Source organism: Denticeps clupeoides, chromosome 4 (genome assembly GCF_900700375.1).
Source record: "Denticeps clupeoides chromosome 4, fDenClu1.1, whole genome shotgun sequence".
NCBI classification, from domain to species: domain Eukaryota; kingdom Metazoa; phylum Chordata; class Actinopteri; order Clupeiformes; family Denticipitidae; genus Denticeps; species Denticeps clupeoides.
The window spans coordinates 6,307,943-6,326,570 of NC_041710.1; the positions used below are offsets into that span (position 1 = coordinate 6,307,943).

The 18,628-nt window shown below is 42.5% G+C and overlaps 1 long non-coding RNA gene across 1 annotated transcript; it reads right to left on the reverse strand.

Annotated features, from left to right (window-relative positions):
* Positions 1–8,117: 8,117 nt before the first annotated feature.
* Positions 8,118–11,926, reverse strand: LOC114789174 (uncharacterized). Its single transcript, XR_003749625.1, has 3 exons — positions 11,844–11,926; positions 9,099–9,244; positions 8,118–8,681 (listed from the first exon to the last, which is right to left on the reverse strand). It is a non-coding gene; the product is annotated as an uncharacterized LOC114789174 (long non-coding RNA).
* Between the last annotated feature and the right edge of the window lie 6,702 nt (positions 11,927–18,628).

The window sequence follows — 18,628 nt, forward strand, 5'->3', positions numbered from 1 at the left end:
ACCCCATAAGTCCCTGCTTCTGTGGCACTGGTGCTGATAAGCCCACTGGCCCCGCTGTGTCCAGTGCCAGCTTTGCCTGCTCGAACAGGGCCTTAGACGTGCCTCACAATCACGCACACGCCTTTGAGGGAACTCAGGTGTTCAAAAAAAATAACACAATGGGGCTTTATGCTGCATAAATGTGTGTGCATGTCAACTCTATAAGTTTAAGATTCTGTCATAAGATAAATGTGTTCATACAAACACGTATTGTGAAGTATAGGATCTTTTGACGCTTTAACTAAATAAATTCCTATTTTCAGGCCTCTGGTATTTTACAGGTTATCGCAGTAATGTTCTACTGTTTTTTATGCTGGAGCTTTGGTCCCAATTTGAAGCCATTTGGTTCTCTTTCTTTCCCCGTATCTGAGTTCATTTAATGGAGGTCTGAGTGTATTTGAATGAGTGCTGGTCTGCCTTCCCCGTGGTCTCAGCCATTTGTCTTTGTCTTTGTCTCGTTTTACTTCATTTCCTAGGAACAGTCTTTTTTTTTTTTTTAATAGACAGTGCTGGCCGTTTCACCTTAATTACCCAGAGCTCTGCTGTCCACAAATCTCAAAAATGGAAACGAGCACAAGTACTGTAAATCCTGCTGGACCACAGGGAGCCAGCAATCCGTTCATTTAGAGAGGCAACATATTTTGGACAGATTTATGCCTTTGCAGTGATGTTTGTTTCTCATTTTCTGCACATTATTTTTATATAATTCTCTGGTTGTTTTTTCTATTTTTACTGGTCTGAGAAATGCATGAATGAATGAAAGTATTAGTTATTAAAAAACACATTCACTCGATTAGCGGTCAGTTTAAGTCCTGCACTGGAATCCGCAGCAGCATTAACAGAGGAGCCCTGAGCTGTCAGGCTGACGCTGAGGGTCTGTAGGCAGCCGCTGCAGCCAACGGTCATCAATCTTCCCCTGCAGCGCGGCCGCACGCGGATTAGAAACAGGTGGCTCCTGTGCACTCTGGTGAAGGAGAGAACTGCTGTATACCACGCCTGTCACCAGCAGACGACTACCACACACACGGACACACGCGAGCAGAGTCATAATCATGCAGTTACACACACGCATAAACTCTTACACGCACGGTACGCGTGCCACGTCGCACCACACACAGCATAAACACATGCATTTATGGTTCCATTTATGGTGCTCCCACCTGTCCTCTATATTACAATGGTAGTTTAATAGTCCTGTAATAGTCATGTCAAAGTTGTTGTCCATCAGTGTCTCTGACAAGGCTCTGTAACTCTGTAAATTAGAGGTGATTCAACCTGAGTAGGTACTGAAAACAGGTAAGGATGAGATGAAGATCTTAATCATAAGGTCAGAGTTGGGCCCTTTAAACTTGATTAGGCTTGAATTGTAAGTCAGGAATCTGAATGTTGCAGTATGTAGATGACGGTTTGTCAGATAAATCTGTTGCTGCCACACTACAATTGATTGTTGCTTTCAGTGGTGATGTCGTAAATGTTGATGGCATTCATGCATTTAAATGGATAGGTTTCAAATCTGGGCCTGTCAGGATCCGGCCCAGCAGGGGCTACTCCTGTTTCATGTTTGTTCTGTGCTATTACGTGTGTATGATTGTATAAACCTGCCCAGTTTGTGATCAATTCATCGTTACTTGATGTTTCCCCTGCCCTGTTTATCATGTAATAAGCCCCTGTTTCATGACGTCCTCCTTTCTCGCCATGTCCAGCCATCATGGCTAGGTTTGATATCTGGGCCACTTGGGTCGTGACAGTTAGTATACAGGTAAATCAGTTTTGATATATATATATCAGACACATATATCATATACATATTACAAACTAGCCATTTAAATGCAAATATATATAATTGTGACAATCACATATATGTGTGTGAATGTGTGTGTGTGTGTGTTTTATTTTTTTGCTCAGTGGCACCTTTATGGCCTATGCGTTGCCGGGATTCTAACCGGAAACCTTCTGATTATGTGTCCGCTTCCTTACGCGCTAGACCACCACTGCATTTTCATATAAACAGAAACAGGATAAGGCGACAAACAAGGCAGACAAATTGGCAGGACAGACTGAGAATTGGGACAGACAGACTAGCTGATCACTAGACTTTCCCTTTCCCTTAGAGTCACAGTGACAAGGAGATGAACGCTGCAGACGGTGTTCAGATTTAAACTAGGTGCACCTCCAGTAAAGAGCAGTGTATTTTATACATACAAACTGACAATAATAATACAAGCTTAATTTTTTTTTTTATCTATGCTAAAGGGACCCTAGGACAGTTTTAAGGTGGTTTTCCTGTCATGCTCGTCACAGATCTGTCTGTTGTGCAAGCGAAAGATCAGAAAAGTCATCACTCAGCAGCTCATAAGTCAGCTGACCATCTGGTGTTTCAAGCAGCTAAAGACGGATTGAGAACAGCATCATTCAAATTCTCCAGTAGCACATTTGTCTGTTTTCTCTGTCTGACCAATCACCAGCCTGCTCAAGTTCTCTTGCCTTGAGACCAGTCCCCCACTGTGACGGGAGGCGTGGTTTCTGTGGGATTTTGATTTGTTTAGCTTCTGCGGCATTATTGAGGGTCGAGGGTGTTGCATATTCAACACACACACAGACACACACACACCTCAACAGTAAGTTACAGTAAAATACTAAACCATCATGGGTAACAATTATGCCATTTGAGTTTCTCACTCTGTGTGAGTGTGTGTGTGTGTGACTGTGACGGATGTTGTGACCGATGCTGTACCCAGCTGTAACAACACAACTAAAGAGTGTACTTGCTGTGTAATCAGTGAGTGTGTGTGTTTGTGTGCGTGTGTGTGTGGTTATGAGACTGTACCAACTGTATTCCACCATAACCTTCAACAGGTGGACCAACCAAACCTGAAATGATTTATTTCAGTTCAGTTTACGCAGACTCCCCAATGTAATTCACTATGATTAAATTATTTGCTTGGCATGGACTTTGTGGTCACCATAGTATAAAATATTGGGTCAGCAAACCTTCACCGTACAAGTAATATTTTCTTAATTCATTTAATAAAATTATCAAACTCCATCAAAAACATTGAAACTGGATATTGTTTGTTTAAAAAAAATTTTGACAACAATAATTTGAGAATCTATAAAAAAAGTGTTAGAGTAGAAGTACTCATGTGAAATATTTGCCTACAGATTGTAAACTTAATTATAGACTTATTATAAATGTATTAGAATTGCAGATTCTACATACATTTCTGATTATTTTATATGTGAAACTCCTTCCATGATCTTCCCAAAGGAGAGAAAAAAACACTCCATCGCCTCCTCAGTCCAAACCACAGAGGCAGGTCCTGCACAGGAAGCGAGGAAAACACACACACAGAAAGACACACTTGACCTGCCCACACACATACATGTCAGACACTCTCAGACTTTCACACATACACACACACACACACATTAGTTCTTACTGGCCCACACACATGCAGTTCACACCCTAACAGACACACACACAAATGCACTTTCCCACACTTATCCCTGACGCATTCATAACACACACATGCACTTTCCCCTTAATCAGACCGGTAAATATAGACATACACATTATTGACTGCACATACACATGCCAATACACACACGGGGCGTACACATGGAGCTTCATTCATCACTCCTCACCCCTCCGCCCCCCTGGGACAGGCTGTGTGCACGTCAGCCCCACCTGAGACCCCCATAATGGAGCGGCCATATCAGCAGTTTCCTCCACACCGAGCCCAGCTCTCCAGCTGCACCCCACCCAGGGAAAGGTGGCCGGAACAGGATGCAGGAGCGGTGGGGGGAGTGGATGGGGGTCCGGGGGTCTGGGTGTGTGGTGCTGTTGTCTAGACGTTCAATTTGAATTTTTTTTCTGAAACAAGAGACTCTGGCGGAGAACGATGCAAAAAAAGTACTCTCTCAGGGAATAACATTTAAAAGTGCTGCTTCATTATCTCTCTGAGGGAGCAGGCCGCAGAACAATATTTGATTCAGGGAAGGCGGGATGTAAATAGGAGCTGTCTGTTTAGTCTCAGAAATGGTGCAGGTCCAGGTCTCGCTTGAGACACTGGCTGGAGTCGGCTAACTCCTCGCTCAAACATTTCCTGTCTCAAGACCCAGAAACAGAGCGCTCTATTTCCCACACTCACTCTGTTTCTTATTCTGCAACGCACACACACACCCACACATAGGCCATAAGGGAGATCCCCTCACTGGCCAAAGCTTAAAGTCAGTAATTGTGGTGGACTTCTACCTGCTTTTCACCATAACTGGAAGTGAGCTTGCTCGTAGTTTTTTTGTGGTGATACCAGGTCCAGCAACAGGATCTGAAGGAAATTCCTAAACATCCACAATTTAACCATGATAGGACTGAGCTTCCATTCAGGCTGTGTGAGTGTGTGTGTGTGTGAGAGAGAGATCATCTGCTTACCACAGTAACATGCTGAAAGAACTATTTTAGTTAAATTCAAATACATTTAGGTTTAAAGATAAATAAATAAATAATATGCAAAGGTTTTAGGCAGGGAAGCGAATTAATTTAGAATCTCCCCAACAGTAAGTCTGAAATTGCTCAGGAATGTAAATCACGCAAATAATAATGATTAAATCTTCATCATTAAAACATTTGATAAACTTTAATTGTTCATCATGAAATGTAGATTTTCGTAATCTCTGACTCTCCACTGTATTATGGAGCCAGAACGTAGCTACATTTTCAAATGATGCGCTAATATTATCTAGAAGGGGCAGTGGTGGCCCAACGGGTAAGGAAGCAGATCCATAATGACTATAAAATAGATATGTAATACATCCTGAAATCAATGTATGCATCTTTTGTCATTGAAACCAGTGTTGTGGGTTCAAATGCGTTGTGTACTGGACTGGCAGTGAAGTGGACCGACTGCACATCTTACATCTTAATACAGAAGCTACTTTGTCATACAGAAAGAGTAGATGTGTGGTTTTTAAAAGTAGATGGTTTAGAACTGAAGCTTTAACATATAGTGTTACAGCTCTACCCCTGCAAGACTACATCCTGCCACACCTTAAAAGATAGATATACGTATATTTGAAGATATTTGCCGCTACTTAGTCCCATTTCTTTGTGCAAGATTCGCTCTTTGTTTAATGAGTGTTATTCCTGGCAGGCAGTGGCGTACACACTCAGGCGAGCCGGTGACCGGAGGTCTGTACCCAGACGTCAGACATTACAACACATCTTTCAGCCGAACAAGTCAGCTGGACTCTGAAGTCAGAGAGGAATCCAGCCGTGCATCTAGTGTAGCCCATAACCCCTGCCCACACACGCGGCCTACACTGACGCACGACCAACGCACAACGCCGCAGCCAGCCCTTCTCGTAAAGGGGCATGGGCTGGGGTCACAATGTCAGAAATGAATGATTGATGATGAGGTGTGTGTGTGTGTTTATCATTACAAAGAACAAAAATACTAAAAGAAGTTGCTTTTGAGGTTTCTAAATTACTTAGAATTTCACACTTAAAAGATACGAGTGACAGAGTAATTACCATGATCAGTGTGTGAGACAGCACGCACTTTGTGCTCGGAGGGTGGGATGAGATGAAAAGAGAGAAAAAAAGAGAGAACTGGCAGTGGCTGGTCTTCAAGCAAATACGGCCGCAGCCTTCCCGGCCATCGCCTGGGGACGCCATCACCCCTCCTCCTCCAGCTGTTTGCCCCCGTTACACGTCTGCGAATGCCCCAAGTCGACCCGGCCGGCCATCCAGAGTCAGCTGGAAAAGAGCGGCCACACACTCATTCATACCTCTCGCCAACACGGGGCCGCTCCCATTTCTAATGTGGACCGGGTGCTCAACAAAAACTGGAATAAAACCTGAGCGAATCCGCACTGGCCAACAGCTGCTTTCCAACCTCCAGATCATTACATTTGTGTGTGTGTGTGTGTGTGTGTGTGTGTATATATATATCCTATGGAAAGTCAGTTTTATTATTTCTCAGTTTTCATGTCCTCTATCTGCCAGTCAATGGTGACAGAGCTCCAGCTGTGGCCGGTCCAGAAGACCAATCCATCCATCCTGGCCAAATTCTTCGCGGTAAAGTCTCGATGATGTTTACTTATTTGTTTTTATGACCTGAACGTGTGTGTGCTTGTCAATGTGCAAGAGTGTGTTGACAATTAGAGCAAGATTGAGTATCAAAACCTACCGAGAGGACAAATCTTACTGAGATTGGAATTCCAGATTTAGAATATGGGGTTGGTTCTCAAGTGTTTAATAAAACACTTGAGACGCAAAACTGACCCAAGAAAAATATGCATAGTGTTTATGAGCCCATTCCGCAGATACATTCCTGACATATTCCTATGAAATTCTTGAATACTTTCATTAAAATTTTGGCAGGATAACTAATAAAGACCAGGGGTCCAGGGGCTTTGGGCCAGTGTGATGAGCATGATCATAAGTGAAACAGAAAGCTAACTTCATACACTTTAGTTTTATTGGAACAGTGCTGTTTCTGGTCCTTGGAGCTGGAACAGATCCCGAGGCATCAGCTCAGGATGGAAAAGTCTCAGACTCTGTGGAGGTTGTGCGTAGCTGCAGCTTCAGGCCGGTCAGCTCAGCCAGCCGACATCACCACAGCACTACCTGCTGGTCAAACCTCAGTGCGACAGCAGTTGAAAGTAAAGAGGGAGTAAACGCCGCATTTTGATGGTGGACAAGATGAAAAATAAAACACATTCATCCACTTTTGAAAAGTTTGTGGTGTTTTTTTTTTTTTTTTTTACAGATGCTAAATGTTTCGATATTCATAACCGATATTCAAAATTCTCTCTCTCTGTCTGCCTGTCTCCCTGTCACTCTGCAGGATTAATTGAATAAGCAGTGACCCTGTAGGCTCCTCCTCAGAAGGCTAGTGCAGGACCTAACAGGCTGCTGCCCCTGGGAAAGCACATACGGCCAGTTTGGAGCGATTTCACGCTGGATGCATCAACACACGTGGGACCGGCACGCAGGCCACACACAGGGGAACACGGCTAATTTATGTGCCCTCAGATCAAGAATGCTTTAAATTCACCACTCCACCTCCCTCTCTCTCTCTCTCTCTCTCTCTCTATCTCGCTCACTCACAGCTGCGAGCCCCCACCCCGGTCGAAATGGACACAGGGCAATTAGGAATAAAAATATTCCTACACACAGGCACAGGCACGCACACTCACACGTACCGACACACGCCGCAGAGCTAAGCCGTCGCCCACTGAGTCATGTTCTGGGTAAATGGATGCTAATTTAGGACTGTGGGGTCCATGAGGCCATATTTTTTATGTAACACAGAACAGATTCTGGCACCAGCTGCCCAGCTCCACACACTGAACAGCGGCCCGAGCAACTTTTTATGCAATCTTGCAAGATTCTCTGTCCGGGCCGTTAAGATCCTTTACATGATTAATTTGTACCACATGCTTTCTATGCACATTCATTTCTCCTCGTTTCATTTCAACCCGGAACGTTGACCAAGATGTTTTTGCCTTAATCCATTTTCACACCAACTTACTGCCTGAGCTGGAGGCACAACTGTTAATTTTTATTCCTTTTTTTATCCCCATTGTCCCCATGGTGGGCCCCAAGATTCATGCGTCTTCATATTAGCGGCCATTTTGGGCACTCGGGGCTGTGCAGGAAGCGGAGTTAATGGTGTGTTTTTTATTATATGCCTCGGTAAGCCAGGAAAGGGGAAGCACATGTCCTGCCGAAACAGGAGAGATTTCAAGATTAGCTGCGGATTGATTCTCCATCCTAGAGTTACGCCACGGCGCAATTCTCACACCTCCCTCCCCCGTCCCTGCCCTTTCCATGGAAGGGGTTCGCGTCAGAAAAAGAGGCGTACCTGCGTTCCTGTGGGGGGAAAAAAAACACCTGTTTGCTTGCTTGCAGGGATACAGTCTTGCACACTGTGTGTTTTTCCATCTGTTTATTAGAACCGAAACGTTCTGCGGTTTTCGAGCAGTGCAGAATATGTGACAGCTTCAGTTAGGGAGTGGATTTATAAGACATCACATGCAGTCTAATGTGTGTCCTTCTATCCCTCCCTGTGGCATTAAACATACATGGGTTTGAACCATATTGCACAGCAGCTTCTTGATGTTGACCCCAAAGGAAACTCCACAGAGATTCCACATTTCATTTGCTTTCTTTATGGCTTTCATATTTTTCCTCCTTCCAGTCCGACGCATTGGAGGCTCTCAGATGAAACCCAACACGTTCTCACCCAGCATTGTTAGTTTTGTTTAACAGCATCAGCGAGAGGTTGATGAGCCCAGGCCCTCACCTTCCCCACCTTGCCGCAGGTGCCAGAGGTACATTCGCGCTGACCAGGCCTCACGATTCCTCGGACATAAATGGAAACATCAGAGGAGGAAAAATGTAATAAAAGTCCACCCAGGTAAATCACTTTTCAACCTGTCGTCACACCAGAGGCTGATATTATTAGAAACAGGCGACGTGTTTAACATGTGAGTCCTGGCAGCGCGCTGCCGAGTCGCCACAGGACTCTTTATAGATCACTCATAAACAGGCTTCCATTGTGTTTTACCGTGCTGTCTGATTGTAGACAATGTCCTGGAACTGATCCACTATCCAGGTTCAGGTCGGCTCCATCAGACTTGCACAGATACATAAAAGTGTAAAGACAAGAAATTAAATTTCACAGCAAATAGAAACCACCAGCATTGCTTTTTTGATGATGAGGAGCAGGTTTTGTTCTATTCTGGATGTTGGTTGTCTTGATTGAGATAATTATAATTTCATACCTCAGTAGTACAAAAGAATAGCTAAATTATGAATTCTTACAAATAACACTTAATTGCCACTTTTATTACAATTTTATCAGGACTGATTGGTGTCACAGTTTCCCTCGCCCAAGTCCGTATTGGTCATCAGTGAGACTGTAGACCAGGGAAAGACAGCAGATTTGTGTTTGGTCAATTAATTGTAATTTTTTTTCCAGCTCTGAGAATTATTGTATAGCAGTTTTTTTTGACATGCTGAAAAAGTGATATTTTAATACATTGGCACTAACCAAAAAATAGAATCTTTAATTTGGTTGTTGCATCTGTAATGGATTTGGTTCCCTCTGCTGGTGATGTCTGTAAGAAACATTTTGGAATCTGTACAGGCCTCGCCGCTCATCGTGTATAATTTCACTACAGTTCCTTCCATTTGGTACTGGAAGAAAAGAAGAGAAAAAAACAGCATTGGTTCTCTTCAAAGAGCACAAGGTTTACTTAATTTACCGTTATACTTTTACTGGAAACTGTCAAACATTTGCTTCCTGTACCAAATATAGAAATACCAAAAAGTCATACAAGATTTGTAAATTTTTGATTCCTCATGCTATAATTTTTGCTATTTTAGTTGTTCTTTTTTTGTCCTTGTCAGAGGACAAAAAGTGAAATATGACAGAGTGAAATATGACATGAATCCAAATTACATGAGAATTTAGGGGTGGTAGTAGCCCAGTGGGTAACACACTCACCTATGAATGAGAAGGCTCAAATTCCACTTACTACCATTGTGTCCCTGAGCAAGACCCCAAGTTGCTCCAGGGGGACTGTCCCTGTCACTACTTATTGTAAGTCACTCTAGATAAGTGCGTCTGCAAAATGCCGTAAATGTACATTTAGTGCTACAAATCAAATCCAACTGGTTTAGAGTCAAACTGACTACAGCACAAGGCAGGCTTTTTATGGTTTTTATGCTGATGTTTGTAAATAACAAATATCATTTACTGAAAACAGAAAAAAAATCTTATTTACAGATTTATCATCACATGATTTCAAGGTTTATCCCACATTTCAAGACATCCTCTGAGCATCTCTCCAAACATTTCATTGTTTCCACTGTAGTTTGCATGGAAGTCAACCTTATCCTGAAAACACACTTTACAGATCTATGAATTTTTTTGAAGTTGCCAGATTGTCTCTAACCAGTATTCAGCATTACAGATTTATATTCAGAATTACATGAATTAAAATAAAAAAGTAAACTGATGCTTGAGACAATCCCTTTAAATGTGTGCACAGACAGTGAATGAGTTTTAGTCTTATGACTGAAATTATGAAATGATAAATCTTTTGTGTGCACATTATTTTGAATTTGATGGCTGAAACACTCAAACTCAGACTTTTTTTTCAGACACACAGAGAGTGGAAAGCAGCACAGCCAAAAAGCAGCAAAGCCAAATGAAAACCTGAATCAACCCTTAGCATAAAATAAAACAAATTACCTGACTGAACCTTTTAGAAAACCAAAGTAGTTTCTTTAAATTTGATCTCCATTTTATTGTTGTATTTTTTTAAAAAAGCTCCAGATCATCTCCCTGCCCCTCCAAAGTCTTTTCCCCACAAGTGTCTCTGTAGTCATGTTGATTAATTTTCAAATATTATTACATTATTACTCAGGTGCTGCTCCACTCGTGTTCAAAGCAATTATTGTCAGGAATTATTTGCACTTATTCAGATTATTTTTACTGTGTTCTTTGCAGAATGTAAGACTGTGTTTATGTTTAGTCAAGAACAGAAATATGGATGGAACATGGAAACAGGCTACAGTAGCGGATGAGGGGTTTATGGGTCTAATGTGTTTATGCAGGAACTGTTAGCCAGGCACAAGGACCACTGATAAGCAAACACATTCACACACACACACAATGCTCACAGGTCTTCATACACATGATGAGCCCCCACATGTACCTATATTTCACGTGTCTGGAATGTACTCTTTTCTTTCTGCACCTGCAGAAAGGGGGTGGTGAGCCACGTGAGCTAAATGTTTGGAATGTTGATCATTTTCAAACTAAGGTCAGCGCTGGTATTCCTAAATTCAATAAACGGAAAAAAAACCCAAAAATCTGAAACACTTTCTAAAAGAAATCAAGAATACATTTAAGGGATATTGTGTGTGTGTTTCACATGTGTAATAAAATATAATTAAAATATTATATATTTTATGTAGAATTAATAATATTATGATAAAATGCTATAATAACTTAATTACCTGTATGAAAAGCAGCATAAGATAAATCACAAATGTGTATTGCAATAAATTATTAAAACTATATTTCAAATTATTTCAAACTGATTATTTACTGAATTAATTATTTCAGTAAATATGTTTAAGACATTTACATATGGTCCATTGTCACTTTTACAATCCATTTTACAATATGCCATTTTTAGATTACCCTCTCATTCTCATGTGCACAAATAAGTACTGACAACCAATGTATATCACCCATCATATAAATAAACAAAGGAAGGAATAAAGTAGGAAATGAGACATACAGTAAATCAGCCGCCGTGCTGTAATGCCACACAGCATTTTAAATGCCCCAGTCAGACAGTGTGTCTTTGTGTGGCAAGGCAAACACCAGGGAGAGAATGACCACACGTGGCCACAAAGGCCCATTTTTCCTGTTTTTCTTGTCTAAATAGAAGTCGACGTCGCCTGACCAGCACTCCGAAAAAAGAGCTGCAGTGCATCATGGTTAAAAGACATGCCATGGTTTTACATCGATGGACCAACACAAGCTAAACATGTGATTATCAGCTGCTAAGCGATTTATGACGGTCTGATCAACAGTGATGGTGTTTAGTGAATTTCGATTGGGAACAAGGGCGCCGAATTGAAAAATCCAAGCTAACAGTTTACTTTTCTCGTACAACCAGAAACGCAGACGTTTCCCTGCTCACACTCACCTCTCCGCACACGCACATTCATAATCAGACAGACACACTCTCCCTCCACCACACAAACACACCCTGACCGTTTTATTGCTGAGCCGGGCTGTCCATTCCCGGTTATTGCGGGAGCCTGTCCTCCTTCGTCTGGCCTTTTCGTGGGAACATTTTGCACCACAATAGTGGTGGAGTTCTTGCCTTTTGGGTGCATGGTGTTGTGTTTATGTTGGCTGGGGGCACAGTGTTTTCAGGGAGTCAGACAGAACGCAGACATCATTTTTTTTCCCCACTCACAGGACGGACCCAAATCATCCATCACTCGTGACCAGTCAGAAGGACATGCAAACTGGGTGGGAATGGTTGTGTGTGTTCAAGCGTGTCTACATGCCTGTGTGTGGGTGTGTGCTTAGTTCTTCCCATGTGTTTTATATGTGAGTACGACAGACTGAGTGAACCATGTCTGTGTTACACGATTCACGCTCAGTGTGGCTGATGTGTGCAAAGTGTGTATTTGAGCCGGATTAGACGGGTAAAGGCTGTACGCATAAAATAAGCAAAATACAGATTTACAGTAGCAGTTGTGCATTAATGTGTCCTAATGTGTGTAGATCTCCCTTAAACATCTGACCCATGGGTGGAGTGAGAGATCAGGAAGACCCATCTGGACCCATCTGGAGAGGTAAACATCAGCCCAACCCAGGCCCAGCTGGGGGCAGGTCCAGACCCCACCTGGCAAGCGCACGGCTCAGCAGGCCAACATGACTTCCACCAGGAAGGGCTGGTCCCTCCACCATGTGTGGGGATCAGAAGTCACGTTCCATGCCTGTGTTTGAAGTGGTGAGGGGGAGCGGCAGGAAAGTCTCCATTTGTTAACAAGTTTCATAAAAAAGCGGATTAAGTAAATTAAGTAATTATTATTTAAGAAGCGGATTAAATCATTATTTTATTTTTATCGTTTGTTTCAACACAAAACTCAGAAAAGCTTTCTTCTTCTCAGAAATATGAACCTTGCACAATGTAGTGCCCAGGAGAGTTTTCTCGACTTAACAGTGAAAGAAAATATGTAAAATGAGAAGAGGAAACGGTCCAACTCAGAATATAAAGTTCCTCAACCAAGCAAGGGTTGGCCACCTGCAAACTCACTAGCTCCATCTTCACAGCCCCTGCAGGTGATAGAGAGGTGGAGGGGGTCAGAAAGAAGCTCGTATTTACACTGACTATCCCACAGCCATGGAGACACGAAGTCAATACCAGATCTAAACGCCCCCCTGCCTCCTAAAATCAGTGTAGGGACGATATTTTTTAATTACGCACAGGAAACTCGTGTTACAGAAGCCGGCCTCTATAGCCAGTCCTTAGAGAGGCTCTGTGGGTGTGTGACTCTGTGTGTGTGTGTGTGTGTGTGTGTGTGTGTGTGTGTGTGTGTGTGTGTGTGTGAAACACAGATTTCATCAAGAGTAGAGATGTTTGCTGGTTGTCGCTCTAGGAAAAGACATTTCAATAACTGCAATGACAAATGTCTAAAGCTATCTCCACAGTCCCATCATCTGTCACGCACGCACGTATCTCTTTTTCATTCCACCTGTTTCTCTTCATTAGAAACTCTTTAAACACCATCCGCTTCACCACCTCTAAGAGCAGAATGAACCTCAGACGGAGAAGCAGCTCACACCACTGCCTGTCAGCATGAGGCTGAGGGACGGGCTAGTCACAGCTGACAGCCACTGCCGAGAGCCGCAAGAGCCGAGAGCCACGTGAGGGAGGCCTGCTCGCCTCGCCTCGCCTCGCCTCGCCTCGCCTCGGCTCGCCTTGCCTCGGTGGTCCGCCGTTGTCAGGAACCCAGGCTCTATTTGTTATCTTTAGGCCCCAATAAGTCCATCTGGTTTTGATTGTGCTCTTAGAGATCTCCTCCAGAGATGGAGAGTGAGAGCGGGGTGAGGGGGGAGGGGGCTTTACATTTTTAAATTGAATTTCTCACCATTTCAAACTGGGACCTGGAACAGAGCTGAGGCCGAAGTCTGTCACACAAAACTCCATTTAGCTCAAGGGCCCCAGGCACACTGAGAATAAAAAAAAAACCCTGGCAGAAATCAGTTTCACCTGCTTGGCTAAATGAGTACATGTTCGGAATAATAAGAGCTATTAGCGAGATCAGATTTGCCTCTCGGACGCAGAAACACGCGAACTTTTCACGACCTCGGAATGTCACAGGCCTCTCTGTGTCTTGTTAAACTTTTCATAAAAACGGCATGATAAAATGGTAAGAGCTGCAAGTTTGAAATATGTCAAAACACCCCTCTCATTCCAAATGAAGTGAAATACAGTGGGGTTGGACGGGAATAGGACTGCTTGACCCTGGAGATGGCTTTCTCACAGGCTGTGAATCAGCAGACCCTGGCCACATACACAGATATGCCATAACATTAACACCACAGCTCAACACAGGCTACCCAGCATTCAACGTTGGCATCAGCCATGACCTTGTGACCTTATGTCCTTCCTTGACCACTTTTGGTAGGTTCTGACCACAAGGGACCAGAATAATCCCCAATTTTTCCTGCTTCCAAAATTTTGATGGACCTAGAAGGACAACTGGGGCGGTGGTGGCCTAGTGGTTAAAGAAGCGACCCCGTAATCAGAAGGTTGCTGGTTCGAATCCCGAAGCGCCTAGGTGGCACTGAGCAAAGCACCATCCCCACACACTGCTCCCCGGGAGCAATGGGCGCCATGGGCATCATGGCTGCCCACTGCTCAGTTAAATGCAGAGGACACATTTCATTGTGTCACCATGTGCTGTGTATCACAATGACAATCACTTCACTTTAACTTGTTCACCCCACCCACCACCAGGTGCCAATGTAACAAAATTGTGAATAATATGTACCACACCTGTGTGGGTAACACACTTGCCAATAAACCAGAAGACCCAGGTTAAGACATCTCCAGGGGGACTGTCCCAGTAACTGCTGATTGTAAGTTGCTTACAATTGTAAGCCAGAGAATGTGCTCTTTTTAAAGGACAGTACTGTAATGGCCCACTTTGTGCAGACACAAACGTGGAGATATTTCCCATGTGGGGAAAATATGGATGGAGATATTGATGGAGATATACTGGTGACCCAGTATTATACATTCATTCTAATGAATGGTTCAATTCTTCCATCCTGACCAGAGCAGTCTGCTTATTTCACTGTAGAAATCAGACCAACTACTTTGCAGGAAAAGAAGTAAAAATGCCTCCGTGAGCGGCTCCTCTAAAGTAAATTTGACGGCGAGTGACATGGTCGTGACCCGTGGGGCAATCGCTGCTGTCGCGATAACGTCTCGAGTCGTGGGAAACTTGGAGCAGGATCAAACAGGACACCTTTTTCATTACACCAGAACCAACAGTTTCATCCACCTACTTACAACCGGGCTGTTTCTCATCTGTTCTGATGAAACCAGAGCCCGGCCAACTATTGGGTCATAAACATCTCGGGGAGCGTGTTGTGTGATTTAATTTCCTTTTCTCCAGCGTTCTCTCGCTGGCTCTGCCGGCCCTGGGAAGGCTTGATTGTTGTCATTTGATTATGGCTCCTTGTGTGGTATGGTCGGGTGGGTTGGGAGCGAGAGCTGTCTGTCTTCCCACAGTAGGAAAAGCGACGCTGGAGGGAGGGGATCACCGCCGATTGTGTGGATTGGATTAGCAGGGCGCGCTTCGGAGATCTGCGTAAGACAGCCGTGTTTTGGAGAGGCTGAAATGCTGACCACACAATCCACGCGAAGAACACAGAGGAAAGCAGCACACCGATTTTATTCTGCGTTTTTTCGCGTTAAGTGCATTACCTTGTAGTGCTGGGACAGACTAAATCAAGCTGAGCTCTAACTGTAGTCCCTCTCGACCTGTCCTCTTGCCCCTGAACTTGGCCCTTGCGTTTTTCCCAGCATCGCAGAATTAGCCGCCACCCACACACACACACACACACACTCACACAGCCCCACCTCAGCGACTGCACATCAGCCTCATCCCCTCCACTTCTCCGTTTATTTTTTCAGGTGAATAAACTGTATCACACACACTGGCTCCCTCACTTGGTTTTAATTAGGCTACTGGAACTGTGTGGGGTTTTTTTTCTGTGTGTGTGTGTGTGTGTGTGTGTTTTACACAAATAAGTCGAGCTATGTAGTGTTAGATGCTAAATGAAAATAAGAGATGCATGCAGACAGAAAGTGTGTGTGTGTGTGTGTGTGTGTGTGTGTGTGTATGAGAGAGAGAAAGAATGAGTTCAACTAAAAGAGCTAAATAGCCATGACACTTCCACGCACTCCGTGTTAAATTGGCAGCTCTGTAACTTGCCTGCGAGGCTTTTAATATGAAAGGTTAACACAGCACAGAACATACTGACCTGATTAGCATTAATGAAGCTAATCCTGATGGCCGGCGTGACCGGCATTCTGGACTGTGACCCTCGGCCCGTCTGCCCTATGGCCTGGGCCAAGAGTTGAGATGGAGTTGAGAAGGTGACATTTTTGCCCTATTGATCAGACGAGTTTTGCTGAGTAGTCCTGTGTGTGTGTGTGTGTGTGTGTGTGTCTGAGAGACATTATAGTTCACATTACAATTAAATCATACATGAACTCAGGATTAGAAAAGTAAACTTTTTTTTAAAGATCTTTTCTCACTAGACACACACAGCTCCGACTGCCAAAATATGAAATATGAAATCAATTATGAAATATTTTAAATTCAAAGGCTTCTCAAAATCAAAATCACCTACAGTTTGGTAATTATTGTACTTACAATAAATTATAATCCATGGCAATTTGTACCGAAGTGGTCATTAATTCATAATTTGGCTTTTGAAACAACGGAGATATTGAGCTTCATTAAATGAGTACATTCATAAAATTAATAGCCTGGACGTGCCAGAACATGAATGTAGAGATCAAACTGCTGCGATTCATCAAACCTACATGCACATGATGGGTCTCTGCAGCAATGTTCATTAATTACATTTAGTTTAATTTGCAATGCAATTACACAGTCATTACTTCTGGATTTTTTTGTGCGTGGTTTTCTTGTAACCAGTGCATATGTGGGGTCACTGTCTTTCTGGGGAATAGTTTTGCACTGATGCATTAAAAATAGACATACCACATTGCATGCATGCTACAGTTTAGGTCTATGGTCTGTGACAGGGTCTGCTTACTTGTGACTGTGGTTTGGACATTACCCAAGCTGACGCAGCAGGTAAATTTGAGTGCAAAATAGAATTGCATTTCCCAGAACAGAGTTCAGCCGTAGTTCATGAGCATTTCCCTCTGAACAGCCTCTCTTCTAAGTTACACACATTTTCCAGCAGGATTTTCAGACATTCAGCGTGAAAAATAATGTATCTGTAACATAATTAAGGTAAAAAATGTCACATAGAAAACTTGCTGTCCGACTTGCTTCCCTCTACTGGCCATGCCTGTTTGACTTAGTGAAGGTATTTGATTATGAGCATGACTACGCCACCTAGGGACATTGCTCTAGGATTCCAACCACTGAAGGTTCATTTTCATAAAAGACAGTGACATGGATGGGTAATGTATTATTATGAATTCACAACCTAAAAACAAACAATATTACGTAATGAATTACAACAGCAGAAACACTGAAGTAATACTTTTTATTTAATAGAGATCATACAACAAATGTCATTGACAGCATGTAGGTAATAACTCCAAGACTCCACATGTCCGTGTTGAAGGACACAAAATCATAGTTGATCACTTCAGGTGCTAGGAACTCTGGTGTGCCAAAGTTAATTCGCAACTTTTCTCTGGGCTGATATCTGACAAGGACACGGCAAGGACATTTACTTTTATATTAAACCTTTTATATTTTACAGTCGGCATATTGGCTATGCTATTGTTTTTTGCTGCTCTTATCTTACACTCTCCACTGTGATGATAAAAATTTTCCATTTGTGGGACTAATAAAAGAGGATATTTTATCTTAAGAGATAGTGTGGGACGGTAGTGTGAAAATAATGATTTAATATCAGCATGTTAATTGCAGCAGAACCTTGTGACTGTGCCTCATGATTTGTGCAGATGTTTTCATATTTTATCAGTATAAAACCCAATTTCTTCATACACATACAAATGTGTTGCATATTAGTAATAACTAATGGTTTTTATATAGGTATCTAATTGTATCAAATATTTTATCATCATTCTCCTAATTGCAACTATAATGCAATCTATTCTACAATCTATATTGTAGTCTATACGGTAAGTCAAAATGTGAATCCTAATGGTGCATTTCAGATGCAATTTTTGTATCCTTCATGAGGTAATTAAGAACATAATTAAATGAAATAATTGAAACCTAATCAATGTTCAAGAGATAAGAGACAGCTGTAGGCAATTGCATATTTAACATGAACTATGTTGTGAGAAGTAGGCCACACTATAAATACTACTCACTACTACCTGTGAAAATTTTGGATGCACCTACTCTGTGGCAGTTATGGAAACGTGGTGGCGGCCAATTAAAAAAATTAAACGCAAGAAACATATTGTTTTATTAATTTTTATTAAAAAGTACACTTCATGAATCTGTTTTTTCAGAGTTGCCTCTTTTTACGTTCATGACGGCTTTGATCACATTGTCATCATCAAAATATGTTTCATGAGATGCTCAGTAACATGAGTGAATGATCAGAACGTGTTCAGTATAAACTTTCAGGAATTCTGGAAAACCATTCCTGTTGTCTAAAGTCAAGAGTGTGAAATGCTGTAAAGGAGTAGGTGTATCCTTTTGACATGCAGTGCATGAATTATGCTTAAATGATAAATAGCTGGCATCTATACATTTCTTATTTCTAAAGAACAACCACAAATG